The sequence below is a fragment of the Pongo abelii genome, chromosome 3 (genome assembly GCF_028885655.2).
Source record: "Pongo abelii isolate AG06213 chromosome 3, NHGRI_mPonAbe1-v2.0_pri, whole genome shotgun sequence".
Lineage (NCBI taxonomy): Eukaryota > Metazoa > Chordata > Mammalia > Primates > Hominidae > Pongo > Pongo abelii.
In genome coordinates, this window is record NC_071988.2 from 149938734 (window position 1) to 149956769 (window position 18036).

Genomic DNA, 18036 nt, shown 5'->3' on the forward strand with positions numbered 1-18036 from the left:
ACCAAGGCTTGGGGCTTGCACCCTCTGAAGCAACTGCTCAAGCTGATACCTTGACCTCTTTTAGCCATGGCTGGAGCTGGCGCATCTGGGACACAGGGCACCATGTCCTAAGGCTGCACACAACAGCGGGGGCCCTGGGGCCTGGCCCATAAAACCATTTCCCTCCTAAGCCTCTGGGCCTGTGATGAGAGGGGCTGCAACGAAATTCTCTGACATTCCCTGGAGACATTTTCCCCATTGTCTTGGTGATGACCATTCGGCTCCTCGTTACTTAGGCTAATTTCTGCAGCCACCTTGAATTTCTTTTTGGAAAATGGGTTTTTCTTTTCTACCACATGGTCAGGCTGCAAATTTTCCAAACTTTTATGCTCTTCCTCCCTTTAAAACATAAATTCCAATTTCAGATCATCTCTCTCAAGTTCAAAGTTCCACAGATCTCTAGGGCAGGGGCAAAATGCTGCCAGTCTTTTTGCTAGAGCATAGCAAGAGTCACTGTTATTCCAGTTACCAAGAAGTTCCTCATCTACATCTGAGACCACCTCAGCCTGGACTTCATTGTCCATATCACTATCAGCATTTTGGTCAAAACCATTCAACAAGTCTCTAGGAAGTTCCAAACTTTCCCACATCCTCCTGTCCTCTTCTGAGCCTTCCAAACTGTTTCAACCTCTGCCCATTACCTGGTTCCAAAGTTGCTTCCACATTTTCAGGTTATCTTTATAACAGTGCCCCACTCTACTGGTACCAATTTCCTGTATTTGTCTGTTTTCACACTGCTATAAAGAAATACCTGAGACTGGGTAATTTATAAAGGAAATAGGTTTAATTGACACACAGTTCCACATGACTGGGGAGGCCTTAGGAAACTTACAATTATGATGGAAGTTGAAGGAGAAACAAGCACCTTCTTCACAAAGGTGGCAGGAGAGAGAAGAGGGAAGAAGGAACTTCTAAACACTTATAATGAGAACAGCATGGGGGAAACTGCTCCCATGATCCAATCACTTCCCTTTCTCAACATGTGGGGATTACAGTTCGAGATGAGATTTGGGTAGGGACACAGAGCTAAACCATATCAGTTAGCATATCATCACCTTGAATATTTGTTATTTCTTCTTGCTGTGAACACTAAAAGTCAGCTTTTCTACCAAAGCTAATATTTTTAACCACTTCTCCTATGTATTTTCTGAGGATGGTAGTTGAGAGTAATGTGGGCTTTTACAGGCAGCAAACCTCAAAGACAGGGTTCCAAAATTCTGAATAATGAAGATTTGATGTCACTCATCTGGAGGTGAATGAAGCTGTTTCTCTGGTCAGCATTAGCCCCCTTGCAAACATCCCACAGGTGCACATGTTAAATCCCATGCCCTGAGCTCAGCCAGATGTGGTGGACAGAGGAGACTCCTAGCACTAGAAGTAGAATCCAGTGAGAGGACACGGCTGTGCAGTGGTGAACTACTTAGCCAACCACCTCTCCGCTGGTTTGCCGTGGCCTTTCAACTCAGATGGATTACATCTTTGGCTGGAAGTACTTTTCAGCCTTTAGTGTTTCTTAATTCAGTAGAGTATTTCACAAGCTTAAGAGTTAGAGGCATAATCAACATATCTCAAAATCAATTCCCTCCTTCAGAGGCTACTGACTGGTTTGTTTACTTTTGGATTCTGCGGATTAAACACCATTTCAAATAGTTCTTTGAGGGTTTGTTTGTTTTTGTTTTTTTTTTACATTCTGTGCTTTTCTCTCTCTCTCTGCCCTTCTAATTCTTCCACCATATCATCAAATGTACGCCTTTTCTGTTCCTTCTCGTTATGACCTTTCTTCCTGGTGGTCTCTGAGAGCTAGTGTTGAGTGACTTTGTGGGTGCCATCTCATAACCCAGATTCCTGCACTGAGTGGATTTCCTCATGGCTTCTTGAATGGAGATGTGCTGAAAATGCTAAGTATACCATGCAGGTATTTGACTGGGCTTCACATGGACATACTTCAAACCAGCAGTCTCTGAGCTCTTGTGGTTCACACTGGTATTCAGGCCTGAATACAAATCAGGCCTCCATGTTCTTCAAGAGGTGTCAGCATTCATGAAAGTTGAATATGAGTGAGCCACTCTTATTTTTATAATTTCATTTAAATAATATAATTTATTATCATAAATTTACATGTTACTCTACTGCAAATTAAGCCATACCAGGCTTAGCTCCAAGCACAAAGTATACCCCTTGCGAATATTATTCTTTTCATAGAGACTCTTAGGAAGGACATAGATTATATTTAAATATTTTAAGAAGTCGTTTATTTTCAGAGAATTCAGGGACTTAACCACTGTGATATTTGTCCAGCCTTCCTTCCCTAGGTCCTACAAATCAGACAATGTCGGGCTAGATGGGATAGTGCAGTTCATTTATTTATTCATCACATTTATATTGAGTACCTCTGTCTTCCAGGCCCTGTTGCATGTTAGAGTCGGGGGAGAGTAGAGATGGACTCAGGCCATGCCTTAACTACAGATTATGTCACTTGACTCCACAGCAGAGGCCAGGTGTTCAGAAGTAAACCCACTTAGCAATGGACACAGGGGGAAATGTCTTCTCACAGAGTGACTGGTTTGACACTGAGGAGAGATTTAGGACGGAAACACAACAGAGCCTGTGGATGTTCTGGCTACTCTGGGATCTCCTGCCTTGGGGCCACCTGCCTGAAGCCACATCTGCCCTCTTACTTAGGACTGGGGGTTCCTGCAGGTGCTGACACCCAGAGGGCCACCAGAGGGTGCTTTCCTCTTTTCAGGTTATGCCTTTTTGAAATGCAGCTCCTCATACTTCTTAAAACTGAGCTTCCCAGGCCCTGGAAAGTTCAGTACATTCCACTGCAAGCTGAAAGACTTGATTCTAGGTGAGAGAAAGGCACAAACTACTGTGTCTATATTTCTGTGTTTTTTTCAAATGTCTGTCTCCAATGACTGTAGTCTGAAGACAAGGTCTTGTCTTGGTGCTCCTCCCTCTTCCCTGGGACTCACTTCAAGTTTGGCACATGAGGGGCCCTTCGTAAATATCTGTGAGTTTAAAGAACCAATTTTACTGCAAGTCCTAACTCAAGTTTTCAAGTGTTCTGACCATGAGAATCATCCGGGGTCAACCTGCCCTGAGATTCTTACCCAGTAGGTCTGGGGCGGGGCTGGGAATGTGGTTCAGGGAAGAAGCCCTCTTGTTCTGACTTGAGGACTACTGCCCAGCTGTTCCTGCCCTGCTCATGGCTGCTCAAGGGTGAGAAACACATCCCTGCTTCCTGGACCTGCCACTGAGAGCCCCTCAATGTGACCCAGCCAGCCTTCCCCCGCTCCCCTTCCTGTTCCTCTTCTCATGAGCATCTCTTCCTGTCACCCAGTGCTACAAGGGGAGGGAAACATTCCCAGAGATGCCTTCACCTGCTGGTCCTGAGAGGGCACCAGGGAAGACACCTGCAACATAACCAGGTCTTGGTTACCCCCCACCCTACAGGGTTGATCTCTTCTGCAGGCTGGTACTCAGGGTGCCACCTGCTTCAGTGACACTTAAATACTTAAATGAACATAGATGCTAGAAACCACCCTGAAGTTGAGGAGGGCCTGCCTCATACAACAGAGACTTATAATATTGCCTCCTGAGAAACCTGTTTTCCAGTCTTTTGAGAAGAAGATGCATGTGCATCATGATGACTTTGGTGGAGAACAACTTTTGATCAAGAGGAGTCCTTTTGTTCTGTGGTTTGGCCTTGCTGGAGTAGTGTTGGTCATATGAAGAGCTTGGGACTCAGAGTCAGGTGGTGCTGCACAAACCTGAGTGAGTGTGCACTTCATTGAATGTGTCTGTGGACACATCAGTTAACCTCTTTGAGTCTTATTTTTTTCCTACCAGACTAGAGAACAATATCCAATTCACAGGGTTATATGTAGACTTGCTTTTAGTTAGTTGTAAAATTGTCAGCTTATATTCAATGTCAGTATAAGAAATAGCTTTTGAAATGTGTATTTGAAACTCTATTTATGGATGTTGTAGAGGGAGTTGTTTTGTCCATCACGTATGGTTCCTCTCCACTGGAGAAATGCTTATTTGGCCTTTATACCAGGAATAACTTCACATCTCTTGCTGTGCTTTAATCTTATGGATTTGGTAATTTGCATAACTGACTGGTTTTCTTTCTTTGAACTAGCTGCTAGAAAGCCTAGAGCCAAGTGTGCGGTTCATCAGTATCAAGTGTGCATGTCATTATGTTATACATTTTTGGCCTCATACATGGATCAGTTTACACCGTTGCAATTTTTTAAAAAATTGCTCTCACTTTTTATTTATTGTATTTTGTGTAGTTAAGTATTCCTCTAAGCTGCTTTTATCTTTCTGAAATGAGATAGGATAAAATAAAAAAATAAATTTGTTACCAAATAAATGAGCAAATACATTTAAAGCAGTTTTCACAGTGCCTGGCCAACAGTGAATTACATACCACAACAGTTAGTTTTAATCTTCCTTGTAAATGAGTCTAATTATCCTCTGTGGATCCCAGTTTGCCCCTCATGGATTATATTATAAAGGGTGTGGTAAGGTGATTCTCACAAGGACAAGTTTCCCAACCTGGAAAGGTGTTACTGCATTAGGTCATAGCAGGTATAACTCTAAAACAAGCTGAGAGCCCAAATGGCCAATCTCTGCATGGAAGTTCCTCTAAATATGCCCAGACTAAACCAAATATAATTTAAGTGATTTTAATCTTTACACAAGCCTCTCAAAACACATGAAAGGAGAACTTGTTCTTATCTGCCAGCTACACATCATAAAATCTTGTTTCTTCTCCTTTCTAATTCTCTTTCAATCACTACTTCCCAACACATCTACTGACATCCCCCCCTTGTGCCCTGCATCTCCCAGCTCTTTCTTATGTAGACTGACCTAGCTTCTCTGGTTAGTCTCCCTGTTTTCTCACACCTCTCTGGACTTCTTACCCATTCTCTGATTCTGTATCATAAAAGATTTATGAATGGGCTGACAAAGATAATTCTACTTGTGGGTGGATTGGGGCATTTTCACATGCTAATAAATCTTTGCTGTCATCTGGGAACTAAAGGGCGATGAATGCTGCGTGGTAGAAGAGGAGAGAACTCTGGCATGTGGCTTTATGTCAGGAGTACACACTTGAGCTGTGGGATTTGGAAGAGGCATGTTGGGGCAAAGATGACAGAACTTTGTTCTTCTGGTCCTGCCTGTATCCAGGCTTCCCTTGCCCCAGGATAGGGGACTTTATGGAGAAGGTAACCTGGAAGTGGAGTCACGATGCCTTTGTATTGAATAGGGCTGAAGGGATTGGTGCAAAGTTAGGGGATAATGACAGGGAGCGAATGATCCATCCTACTCTTGGCTTCCTGTGGACTGTGTGGGAATGGCCATGCAGACTTGTCTGCCCTCTGGGTAGAGGAAGGAGGAAAGAAACAGTCTCAGATTCATTAGACACAATTTCCTGATGAAAATGGAAGTATCCATATACTACTTGTTTTTTTGGTTTGAGAAATCCAGTAAATATTAGGTTGGTGCAAAGGTAATTGCGATTGTTGCCATTACTTTTAATGCCATTACTTTTAACGGCAAAAACCGCAATTAACTTTGCACCAACCTAATAGTATGTCAATTTATTGCAAACCTATATACTTATGTGTGTTACATCAACTTTAGGATCCCTGATCAAGTCTTTGGTGTAAGGATCACACTTGAGGCTGGGCTTGGTGGCTCGTGCCTGTAATCCCAGCACTTTGGGAGGCCAAGGTGGGAGGATCACTTGAGGCCAGGAGTTTGAGACCAGCCTGACCAACATGGTGAAACCCCGTCTCTACTAAAAACACAAAAAAATTAGCTGGGCATGGTGGCTCACACCTGTAATCCCAGCTGCTTGGTATGCTGAGGCAGGAGAATTGCTTGAACCCAGGCAGCAGAGGTTGCAGTAAGCCAAGATGGCACCACTGCACTCGAGCTTGGGTGACGGAGTGAGTGAGACTCCATCTCAAAAAAAAAAAAAAAAAAAAAAGGGATTACACTTGAACAGAAATAGAACCAGAGACAGGCCAAATCAGAAGATCGAGCCACAAAATTATTGACCTAGTACCACAGGATTAATTGATATAATCGCTTTGAAGCCAGGTGTGGTGGATCATCCCAGCACTTTTTGAGGCCAGGGCAGGAGGACCGCTTGAGGCCAGGTGTTCAAGACCAGCCTGGGCAACACAGCAAGACCTCGTCTCTGACAAAAACATAAAAAATTAGCTGGGCATAGCGGTGCCTGCCTGTAGTCTTAGCTACTCAGGAGGCTAAGGTCGGAGAATTGCTTGAGCCTGGAAGGTTGAGGCTGAAGTAAGCCATGATTGTGTCACTGTCTTCCAGCCTGGGCAGCAGAGTGAGACCCCATCTCTAAAAGTAAATAAATAAATAAATAAATAAATAAATAAATAAATAAATAAAAAATTAGCCAGGTGTGGTAGTGGGTGGCCTGTAGTCCCAGCTACTTGGGGGACTAAAGTAGGAGGATCTCTTCAGCCCAAGAGTTTGAGGCTGCAGTGGGCTATGATTGTACCGCTGCATACCAGCCAGGGTGACAGAGTGAGACCCTAATTCTAAAACAACAACAACAACAAAAATTTTGAATTGAATGGATGGGTTTTGCCCTCTCATTTTAGATCCCATTCTTTTTTTCACTGAATATTTATTGAGTGCCTATTATTTGCCAGTTCTGCTAAGTGCTGAGGATGTTAAGATGATAAGGCACTGGCCCTTTCCTTCTAGGAGCTATCATGTAGATAGTAAGGGAGACAGACATTGTGAAAAAGGATAATTAGACCACAACATCCTCCATGCCATCACTGATGTATGAAGAGAATGCAGTGCGACCCAGAAGATGGAGTGACTGACTTGTCCTGGGAAAGTCAGGGAGGAGGGAACCCTGGGGCTAGGGTTTAAGCATAAGGAGTTTACTCATTTGCTGAAGTTTTGTTTCCCAGATTTTAGTTTGATCACACTACCTCATAAATATTAGAAAACATCTTCTGGCCAAATATGGTCTCAGCATTTGTTCTTTTGGTTCTGCAATTAGTGACAGACCATAGTAGCATCTCTGGAATGTTCTTCCGAGCCAAAGAATTTAAAAGATGTCATACATAATCAGAGATAAACTGCATCCTTGAGGCTTAGCAGATAAATGCTCCCATTTGTTAAGAAGTTTTATGGGAGACTTTCATTTTGGCCACCTAGTATTTACTTCCTGTGGCAATAATGCCATGTTAAATAAATTATGAATGGGAAAGATGATCATTCTGAAATGGGAATGTAGAAGCTCTAGGTCTGGGCCAGATGGATAGAAGCTGCTGTCACTTGGTGTTGGGAATGATCTGGACTCTGCACACACAGTTGGGATTCCCTTCAAGGTTATTGGACTACCTTAGACCAGAGGTTTGGCTTGATTGTTATGTCACCATCACCAGCGGGAAGGGCAGCATGGTGGCACCGTCTCTCAGTGGCCTTCCCGACGCCTCCAATGCGATTTCTGTTCGTCTTTAAAGAAATAAAGTCTGATTTAGAGCTTTGTATTTCTTTCTTAGTGTTTGTTATAAAAAGTGACCATTAAATACGAGGTTTTAGTGACTAAAACAGTTGGAGGCTACAGTTGGGCTGACAGCTTTAGTGGAGAGTTTATTTTCTTTCTTTTTTTCCCTCCTGCCTGGCTTCAGCTTTAAATTAGATTGTAATAATCATAACAGAGCTTCTCCCTGCCCTTAGTTGAAAGCACATTGCAGACCTGAACTCTTTCTGAGACTTTATTTACAACAGAATCCCACACCATTTTAGAGCTTTCATCTTCCATGTGCTCAGCATTTTATGGGTCTCCGTTTTCTGTAGCATTTCTTAAACCATGGTTCAGAACAATGAGAATTCTCTCAGGCACCAGAAAGATCTGGGAAGAGTGTGTCCCGCTCTCCTCATTGTTTGCATAGATGTGTTGACACTGTCATTGTGTTAACTCCAGAATACACAGTAAAGTGGGTTAGTTAAGGCTTTAACTAACTTTAACTAATATGTCTTTGCAGCCTTATTTCCTGGGTATATTCCCAACTTAGGTACTTACTAGCTGTGTGACCTTAGATACCTTAGCAAACATTTCTGTATTACATCTTCCTAGTTGTGAAGAGAGAACAATGGTAGCACTGACCTCCAAGAGTGGTTGCGAGGATTAAACGAGTGCTTTCAGCACTTGGAACAATTCTTTGCAGCAGTAAGTGCTTAACAAATGTGAGTTGTTGGTATTATCCCAGAAGTTCATGAATTGATGAAACTGGATGGTCTAGTAGTCATAAAATAATCCCACTTTACTTGGTCTGCCTGTTTGTGCTTGCTAATGGTATGGTTAGAAGATTTTAAAGGTTAGACAACCACAGTCAATTGGTGGCAACACTGAATTATCAATCATTTCCTGGAGACAGCAGGAGGCAGTGTAGTTTAGCTGTTAAGAGCATTGGGTTTGGAGTCAGAAAGCCTAGTTGAACATCAGTTCTGTTACATGGCCTCTTGGTGGCTCAGTTCCCTCATCTGTAAAATGGAGCTAATTCCTCACAAGACCTTTTGCAAGAACAATGTATGTGAATGTCTGGAGCACACATTAAATACTCAGAAAAGTTGTTGTGGGTGAGGGGAGGAGGGGAAAAGAGATTGATTTAAGGTCAGATCTGTTTATTTATCATGAGTTCCCTGGTAACAAGCAATGGAGATGGGAGTTTGCTCAGAGCAGTCAGCATCCAGCTGTAAAAGGGAGACACTCAGGCTCTTTTAACTTTAAGAATGTTGAAATAAATTACAAAACCAAGAAGGACAAATGGCAATTTGCTGCTGTCAGTATTATAAACATCAGTGTGAGGGTGGACAGTTTAGCTCAGATGAGTCATTCCGGGTCTGTCCTGTCTTGTCCAGAAGCTTCACTTGCATAAGATGGGGTGCCATTGGTGGAGGAAAGAAGTGAGCTAAGGACCCAGTCTGTCTTCTTACTGCTGGAAATAGTGGCAGTGGCTGGGCTGTCCCAGGGTTTATTCACTGTTACAAGGTTCTGAAACTTTAGGGGGTATAAAACTCAAGTGGGGAACTTGTTAAAAGGGCACCTTCCAAAGCCTCATTCACAAACATTTCAATTCAGTAGGTTGTTGGTAGGGCCCAGGAATCTGCTTGTTTTCTGGCTCTCTAGGTACTTCTAACACAGGTGCTTAGAAACTACACTTTGAGAAAGACAATTCCGGTGAGATTGGGCAGAGTAAAGTTTCCCTGTAGGAGGAGCTGCCTCCACCAGGCTTTTCCCCAGCATTATGGTTTGCTTCTAAAAAGGAAGCAAACAACCAGAAAATGAAACAAGCCAAATTTGCTTTATTTTGAGTCAAAGCACTACTTAGTAACTTTTGTCAATTGTTTCTCACAACACTGCATGAAAGACTTAGTATTAATTCCATTTGACATTAGAGGAGTCAGGGACTTTTGGTGCAAGCGTGAATTATAGGCAAACATTGCACACAGGTTCTTTAGTTTGTCTCCAGCCATCTGGGTATTACTAAACACATCTGTTTCTTTTCTTGGAGAGGACGCTCTAGTGTTGTCACATGATTTAAATTATGGCAAGAGTGGAAGTTCCGTTTGTCCACTTCCCTGGTTTGCAGGGATGGCTCAGGGGAGCCTTGCTTTGCCGTGACTGGCATTCATCCAGGGCCCGGGCATTTAACTCTGAATTTTGATTTGGGCATTTGCCTGGTGTGATATTCTGCCAGGGCCTTCCCAGTCTGTTCTCTGCTGTTTTGCTCCTGAAGATTTATGGCTAATGAAGGGATAAAGAAAGGTCGTGGCGAGAGGCGGCAGCATGTGGTGGTGACTCATGGTCTGGGCCTGGTGTGGAGCCAGTTTGGGTGGAACGCTCCACTGGCTGCTGCGCCTGTTTTCACGTGGCTCTTTGCCACAGCCCTGCAGGAGGCAGTTTCTTGCCTGTCTCTGGTCAGAGAGGCCTGGTGATTCTGCCTGTCTTCTCCTGTTATGGACTCAGGTCAGGGCACTAAAGCCTGGTGGCCTTTTGACAAACAGTCTCACAAATGGGGGCTCAGGAGACAGTGGGATGGGCCAGTCCTGGGAAGGGCTCCAAAGCCACTACAACTTGGGGGACACAGTAGCAGCATGGGCTGAAGGAAGTCAAGTGAAGCTGCTAGCAGGACAGGGTTTCTCAGCCTCGGCACTGTTGACATTTTGGACGAGATAATTCTTTGTTGCGGGGCTGCACTGTGCATTGTAGGATGGTGAGCGGCATCCCTGGCCTCTCCTCACTAGAGGTTAGTAGCCCCACAGCCCCTCTCAGTTAATGCAACCAGCAAAATCACCCCTGGTTGAGAACCACTGTGGTAGGTTGGGTTCCAGGCATGTGGCCAGGGTTAAGAAGATCCACCCTCCATCCTGTTTTTATTGAGCACTTACCATGTGGCAGGCATTCTTTGCATTCATTATCTCATTTAATCCCCATAACAACCCTAAGATGAAGGAACTCTATTGCTCCCATTTTCTGGATAAGAAAACTGAAGTTTACAAAAGTAACTTGCCCAAGGTCACATAGTGTGGGGCTCATATATGTCAGATGCCCCTTCCTCACCCTGTGGCCATATGTAATGGAGCCATAATATGGAAGTCTGGGAGAAAAGCTGCAATGCATGACAACAGCTGGCATGTAGTGTAAGGGGGTCTGCCTGTTGAGCTCCAGGGCTGGGATTGAGGAGTCTAATTACAAACCCTGTGGAGATAGTTAAGGGCTTACATGAACTTGAAATCCAGGTGGATGATTCAGATAGAGATGCAGCTACTGGAAATGCCATGTAGGTTGGGGGTTGGTTGCAGGTAAACTTTTACCTATGCCCAACTGTTGTCCCTCACCTGTTTATGACACTGGATCCCCTGAGATACGACTCCTGATGTGAGCCCAAATGTGCTTTTTCCACTTCAAATACTGCTCATTGGACTGGGGTCTCTCACCCCAACCTCCATTCCTTCCTTAGGGACCAGCCCTTCTCTTGCCTGAATCTTAGCTTCTTCCACTGACACCCCACTGCCTTGGGTTGGGACATGCTTGAGCTATGACGTGTACATTGAAATGACTAGACAACGTGAGGTTGCTGGTCACCTCTATCACAGTAAAGACCCTGGGAGATGACAACTGAAGCTGGTGTGATCTCCAGTGCCTGTAAAATACTTGTAGTTTATAGGAACTGATGATTCTGAAATGAATGCCAATCCTTGGGAAGGTTTGTCCATCAATAATTGCATTTTTAAAAGGAAAGATCAGAGTTTCTGATATTGTGGTTTCCTCAATATCAAAGGCACCAGGTGGAGGTGAGAAAGATGTTACCTGAAATCCAGGTGAGCCTCTTCAATGGGCTTTTTAAGGATGTTTTCCCATTAGTGGGGCAGGACAGATTTGGAGTGCATGATTACTTTGTAGTCTGGCTGATACCTAGAACCAAATGGGCTCAGTTTGGAAAATGACATTAGTGGATAGCATTAGCTTGAATTACGTGGATTTCTCCTCTATTTACACCCAATTAATTAGCACTTAAACACATGTGCAATGTGAATACTGGGAATACCTTTGCAAAAAGGAAAATTCCGACTGAGTTGCAAAGCCTGCTTGGGACCTGCAATTGTTTGGGGGGTCCTACTGCTCATGGACCTGATAGATGCTGATGTCCCACAGAGCCTTCTCAGTGTGACATTTTGCTTGGCACAGTCACTACGCAGGTTTTAGCTTTCTGCAAGACTGTGAAATAATCTCTGTGATTCCCCTCTATTCTTAATCCCTTTTGCTCTTCTGTGGTGGTCTTGCCCTTTCTCAAGAATATTATTGTTGGTACTTGTTGGTTCAAGGGGGTGTCATCTGAAGGAACATCATATAATATAGCAAGACTGCTCTCTGGAAATTTTTTGCTTTTGCTCACTCTGTTTTTATCCTTATTTTAAATACTAGAAAAATAATATATGTTTATGGAAGATGAATTAGAAAATACAAATAATCAACAAAGAAAAAAGAGGAAAAAATTACCTTGTAATCATGCAACCCAGATATAGCCATTATTAACATTTTGGTTATATGCTTGTGTTTTTGTTTCACTTTTAACAAAAGGAGAGGATAGAAGAAATTATCAGAACACATGTGGCATTTTTTTAGTAGAATTTAAAAAAATGCTTCAAAAAACCTTTTGATTTATTGGCAAGTAGGTCCTGATCACTGTCAATGATGTACACAGTTTTGGAAATATACTAAGAAATGCCATATTAGTCTCCTTGCTGATAAAGGGTATATCTATAAGAGAAGTGTGTGTGTGTGTGTGTGTGTGTGTGTGTGTGTGTGTGTGTGTGTGTATGTAAATGAACTGTCTGTGGCTCCTGAAAAAGAAATTCTGTTGCTGGATTTGTTGACTCACTGCCAAGCTCTGCTGCAGGCAGGGAGCAGATTCTAAGTTATTCAAGCCAAATATTTTGGCCCTCACGGTTTATTGGCTACTGTGACAGACTTCTCCTCACACCTCACCTCCTCATTGGCATGTGGACATATCAGGCATTTTGTTCATTTTGCTTCTCGATCTCTCCCTATTTCTTTCAATTACTCCTTAGCATTTCTTGAATTTATACCAGTACCACCCCAACTCGCTAATACACGTTAGAAATACCTGGACACTTCCTTCTTGAGGTCGCTGCAGGAATCCACCATCTCCCTCTAAGACTTTGTTCATGTGTGAGCCTCCTTAGGGCTCCTAAGCTGTCATGAGGGAGCAGCTCCTCTCAGGGAGGGAGCACCACTCACCTTCATTCATTCACAGTCACTCAGAATAACACTGTTTCCTTTCCATGCCCAACATGAGATCAGGGTGTATGACTGAACTCAAGGTTCATCACACCCTGAAGGGGACAGGCTTGGGGGAATGAGAGAGAGAGGAACTGTGCTGCTTCAGTGGAGAACTCCTCACTCTCCTGGGTAAAAGAGAATTTTGTACAGGCTGTCATGGCCAGTAAGTTATTGCTGAGAAGATGCATCCTAGGATGATAGTTTTAAAAAGTTAAAAAAAGAAATGTTTAGCTCCAGTTGGCAAAAAAACTAGACACAGGAAAAGGTAGTGTAGCCTGCTTTAAAGGATCACAAAGTATGAAGGAGACTGGATGGGTAAGGGCTTTATATGAAGAGCTTGCTTTCCAGCTCCATGGTGTTTCCCTCCTTCTGCTTTCAGTGTTTTTGGTGTGTTGTTTGAAATGTTTGGAAAAGATCCTAAGTCAAAATGAGGCTAACGGTAATTGCTTTCTAAGTTCCAAGTGCTGTTGTAAGCACTAATCACATAGTCACTAATTTAAACCCTACAACAACCTCAGGGGAGGATCCATCGACACTGTTTTACAGACGTTAAAACGTAGTACAGGCTTTAAGAAACCTACCCAAGGTCACACAGCTGGTAAGCTGCAGAGCCAGGATTCAGGCCAGGAAACCACACTCTCTGCTCTGCCTCCTCTTGCAATGAAAGTGGCCATAGGACTCTGAGTTCTAGTCAGAGCTCTGCTAATAATTTGCTGTGTTATATCTTTGGGCCTCAGTTTCATCATTCGGCTAAAAAGTTATACAATCCTATAGATATGTTTATGCTATTCCCCTCCCAACTCCTACAAATCTTGAATACATCTAGAGAGATAAATGCAATTTGCCTCAAAGGAAATTCAGATTGAATTTTGCATCTTACTCCTTCCTCTTTTGGTCTTGATTCCACTTTCTCTGCAGGAGAGAATTGCTGTACTGCAGTCAAGTCTCTGTTGTAAGCAAAGACAGTTTGCTTGGAGCAGCTGACCTCATTGGGCCAGTCCTATTTAGTAATAAAGAGGGGTTTGTTATAGCTTTCCCATGAAAAGATTTAAGAGGAGCAGTTCAGAGAAATGGAAACATTCTTAATTAGCAAGCACATCATCTCAAGTTTCCAAGATTTTTTAATCCATAGAGCGGAGACATGTTTAAAAGGAGAGACAATATGGTTTGAAGGACTAAGCACCAAACTGACTGAGGGAAATGCCTTTATCCTACTGATTTGCCACATGTTCCCAACAAGTCATTTGGCCATTTAGGCTTCTGTTTCCTTGGTGAGGTTGCTATGGTAAGGCCTGAAGAATCACCTGTAAAACTCGCTGCAAATATTGACTTCTGATGATCTTGTTCAACCTTGGGAGGTAAGGTTTCTCAGCATCTCATCTACTTGTATGTCTCCTGGAAGCCTTGCAACCCTGACCCTACTGATAGAGCCCAGCTGTTGTCTCTTACCTGTTCATGACACCCACCTTCCTTGTTCTGTCTGATGATAGGCTCAACAGAGACTGAGGTGTTTGTAACAAGGGTGATAGCAAACATGGAGCATGGTACTATTGTGGTGACTTTGTACTGACTTATCATCATCAATAAAATAACTTACTTCGTGAGGAACTCTGCATATATTTCCTAACATCTAGTTCTGTTCTAGGGGTTATCATAAACTTGGGACCAACTTTCTAATTTTTTATCTCTCAGGGTGAAATGCATCCCTTTCTTCTTTATCCCATGCATAGGTAAACATTACCCATAATCATGTTCTAGCTTTTAGAAAAAAAAAAATTCTAGTCTGAATTTTCTCTCCCATTCTTTAACAGTGTCTTTGTTTTCTGGCTTTTGCTCCTGTATTCCACAATTGACTCTTGTCTCTGCTTCTGACCTTTACTGGTGCTACCTCAAGACTCAGCTTCCATTAAATGAGATCATTTGTTCCATATTTAACTGAATATTAAAAAGACAATGGGCCTAGGAGGAGAACAAAACTTTGCCCTAACATCGGAGAAGCTGAGCACAAATATGGTGCTCAGGTGGAGGGGTAGGGGATGATGCCAGAATGGAAGATCGGAATCAGATTGCAAAAAGTCCCCTATGTCACATTGAGGAGTTTCAATTTTAAGTTTCAAACAACAAGAAATTCATAGAAAACATATATATGTGTGTATTCACATGAGATCAGATCTCTTGTTTAAAGAGGTTCAGTTCATAGTTGAACAGAAATGTTTGATAAGCACCAATTTTGTGTCAGGGTCTATGGTAGGTGCTTGGGATACAAAGATGGGTAAAACATGCTCTTACTCTCAAGGAGGAGATGGAACTACAACATGACGAATAATATTACAGGAGGAGTCAAGATTAATTGCTCAGTCTTTATGCTAACAGAAGTTTTTAGGCAGAAGAAGGACAATGTTTAAAAGTTAAATAAAAATAGCTCTGCTGGCTGGGCACAGTGGCTCACACCTGTAACTTCAGCATTTTGGGAGGCCAAGGCGGGAAGATCACATGAGCCCAGGAATTTGAGACCAGCCTGGGCAACATAGTGAGACCCTATCCTTATATTATTAAAATGATAATTTTTAAAAAAGTTCTGTTGTCAGTGTGGAGGGTAAACTAGACGGTAGAAACAGGGAAAGTGTTGACTGTAAATTTCCATTCAGTGTTAGTTGTCTTCATTATTATAATGATTATCGTCAACTTTTGTCCTTTTCACATGTGAAATCACACTTTGGGGACTCTTACCTAATACATTTCTTTCTAAAATTTAGTAACTGGCACCCATTTGGACAGATAAAACACAATGATGGTACCAAGACAGCAAGACAGTTGGTGAAGGCCGGATTTGCTTTACATACCAAGAGTTCTTGCCTGTTTCCAAATGTTTTGGGTGGATGTAGATTCTTTGGAAATTGTCCAGCTAAGGCTTCTTATGAATAAAAAATGTTGCTCTAATTAAAATCATTCAGGCCCAAGTTACCTTTTTCCAATAATTCACTTGTGATTTATAATTGGAGACATATACAATATCAAATTACCTAAGTGGGGAGGGGGAGGGAGGAAAAGAAAACTAAGCTCTGTTGTAAGAATCAGTTCAGAATATTGCTGACTTCATAAACGAAACCACTCAGGCTTTCTCCCAGGCAGCAGTTGATATATTTATAGCCTTGTAATTTGGTTACTTATCACTTAGCTTATAAGTGAGTCACCCATGAAATACATGCACAGAGACCAAATGTGCTAATTACAAAGGTAGAGTGCAGATGGGAGGGCCCTGTTAGGACCCCTGTTTAACAGCAGTGGCAAACTGTTGGGAAAGGATCATTTATCATGAAATGACATGAAGACTCAAATGGCAGAGCTTTCGAGTCTGGCTTTAAAGAGCTATTCAGCTTTGCTCCTGTCAAGTGGGGCTCCCTGTCTCGTCGTCACTGCCTTCCAGTTTGATATGCTATGTTTGTTTCACGGAGGGATAATGGGCGGGCAGCAGGGAGGGAGAGCGGTGGGAAGGATGGTAAGGGAGGCTCAGGGCAAGGAATAGCTGAGCTATTTGAGAGGAAGCATTTGTGTTAACTTACTTTTTACTTCAGAAGTGACATTCTGACAGAGCTGTCAGAAATTACATTTATTTATTTTAAAATTTCCACATTATTTTTGTCCTGAAATGATTTCCTATTCCAGACTCTACCTGGTGAAATCTTGTTCATCTCTCAAAACTCATTTCAAAAACGACTTCCTCCATGGGAACTCAAAGGCCTTAAATTTTCTTTCAAGCATATCCTAGCATATTAAATTTAAATGAAAGGTGCTACTTTTAGGTGTAAGAAAAATTTCAAGTTATCAGCCAACACATTGTCCTATATCAAACAAAGGTATATTTAAGGTTATTTCATCAATTATTTCCAAAGCTTTCTTTTGTGACTAAAATTGTGGCTTCACCTAGCATTAAGAAGAATGAATTAGGCTGGGCATAGTGGCTCACGCCTGTAATCCCAGCACTTTGGGAGGCCGAAGTGGGTGGATCACCTGAGGTCAGGAGTTCAAGACCAGCCTGGCCAACATGGTGAAACTGCATTTCTACTAAAAATACAAAAATTAGCCTGTAATCCCAACTACTTGGGAGTCTGAGGCAGGAGAATCGCTTGAACCCAGGAGGTGGAGGTTACAGTGAGCCGAGATCGCACTACTGCACTCCATCCTGGGTAACAGAGTGATAATCCATCTCAAAAAAACAAACAAACAGACAAACCAACTAACCCGAAAAAAACCCAAGAAGAATGAATCGGTTACTTTCAGGACCAATGGCATTCTTTCATTCTTTCCTCCCCTATCCTGGTCCTTAAAAACAAAAAACAAAAAACAAAAACAGATATTGGGAAATTTTCTTAAGCAAAGTTATGTATTCAAAAACCAGCTAGACCTGGAAAATTAATTCACTCTGCTCTGAATTTGGATGCACTGTTTTATCTCTCGACTTAACTCTCTGAGTGGTCCATTTTATCTATGGAAATCTAGTTTCAAGATGTTCTGGCAGCAAAGAAACTCAAAGCCAGATTAATTGCTAAATTACAAACACGAAGCCACAGTATTTAAAAGCAAGCTTCACACAAAATAATGTTTTCATGTTATTTAAAAGATATACTCCAAGTCTCCTTTTGGAGATTGGATGGTTTAATAGATCTTAACACGTACAGAGGGAAAACTACCCATCAGTACTTGGATACTTTTGTGAAGCTAGAGTCATATCTGGGCACAGGGAGGATGAAGTCTCTGTGGCCAGTGCTGAGCGTGGTTGCTGGCAGGTTTTGGTAACAGTGATTCAGAGGCTGCTGTTGATCACTGGGAGAGATCTAGAATTACCGCCAATGCCTGACTTCAGGGCTCTTGGATTGGAAAGACTCAGGCGCATCCAAAAAACTCACCCCACTGTACCCTCCTCCACCCACATTCCTTCATTGCATAAACAAAGACATCATTTGAGACTTAGGCTGAAATTGAGTTGTCATTTCTTCATTCATTAATTCATTCAAGAGATAGTTCTTGAATGTATATTGTATTCTGAATACTGTGTGAGGTGGAAAAAAAGATCTATTTCGACAAAGCTCCTCTCCTATCCAGGCTAGTGTGGCATG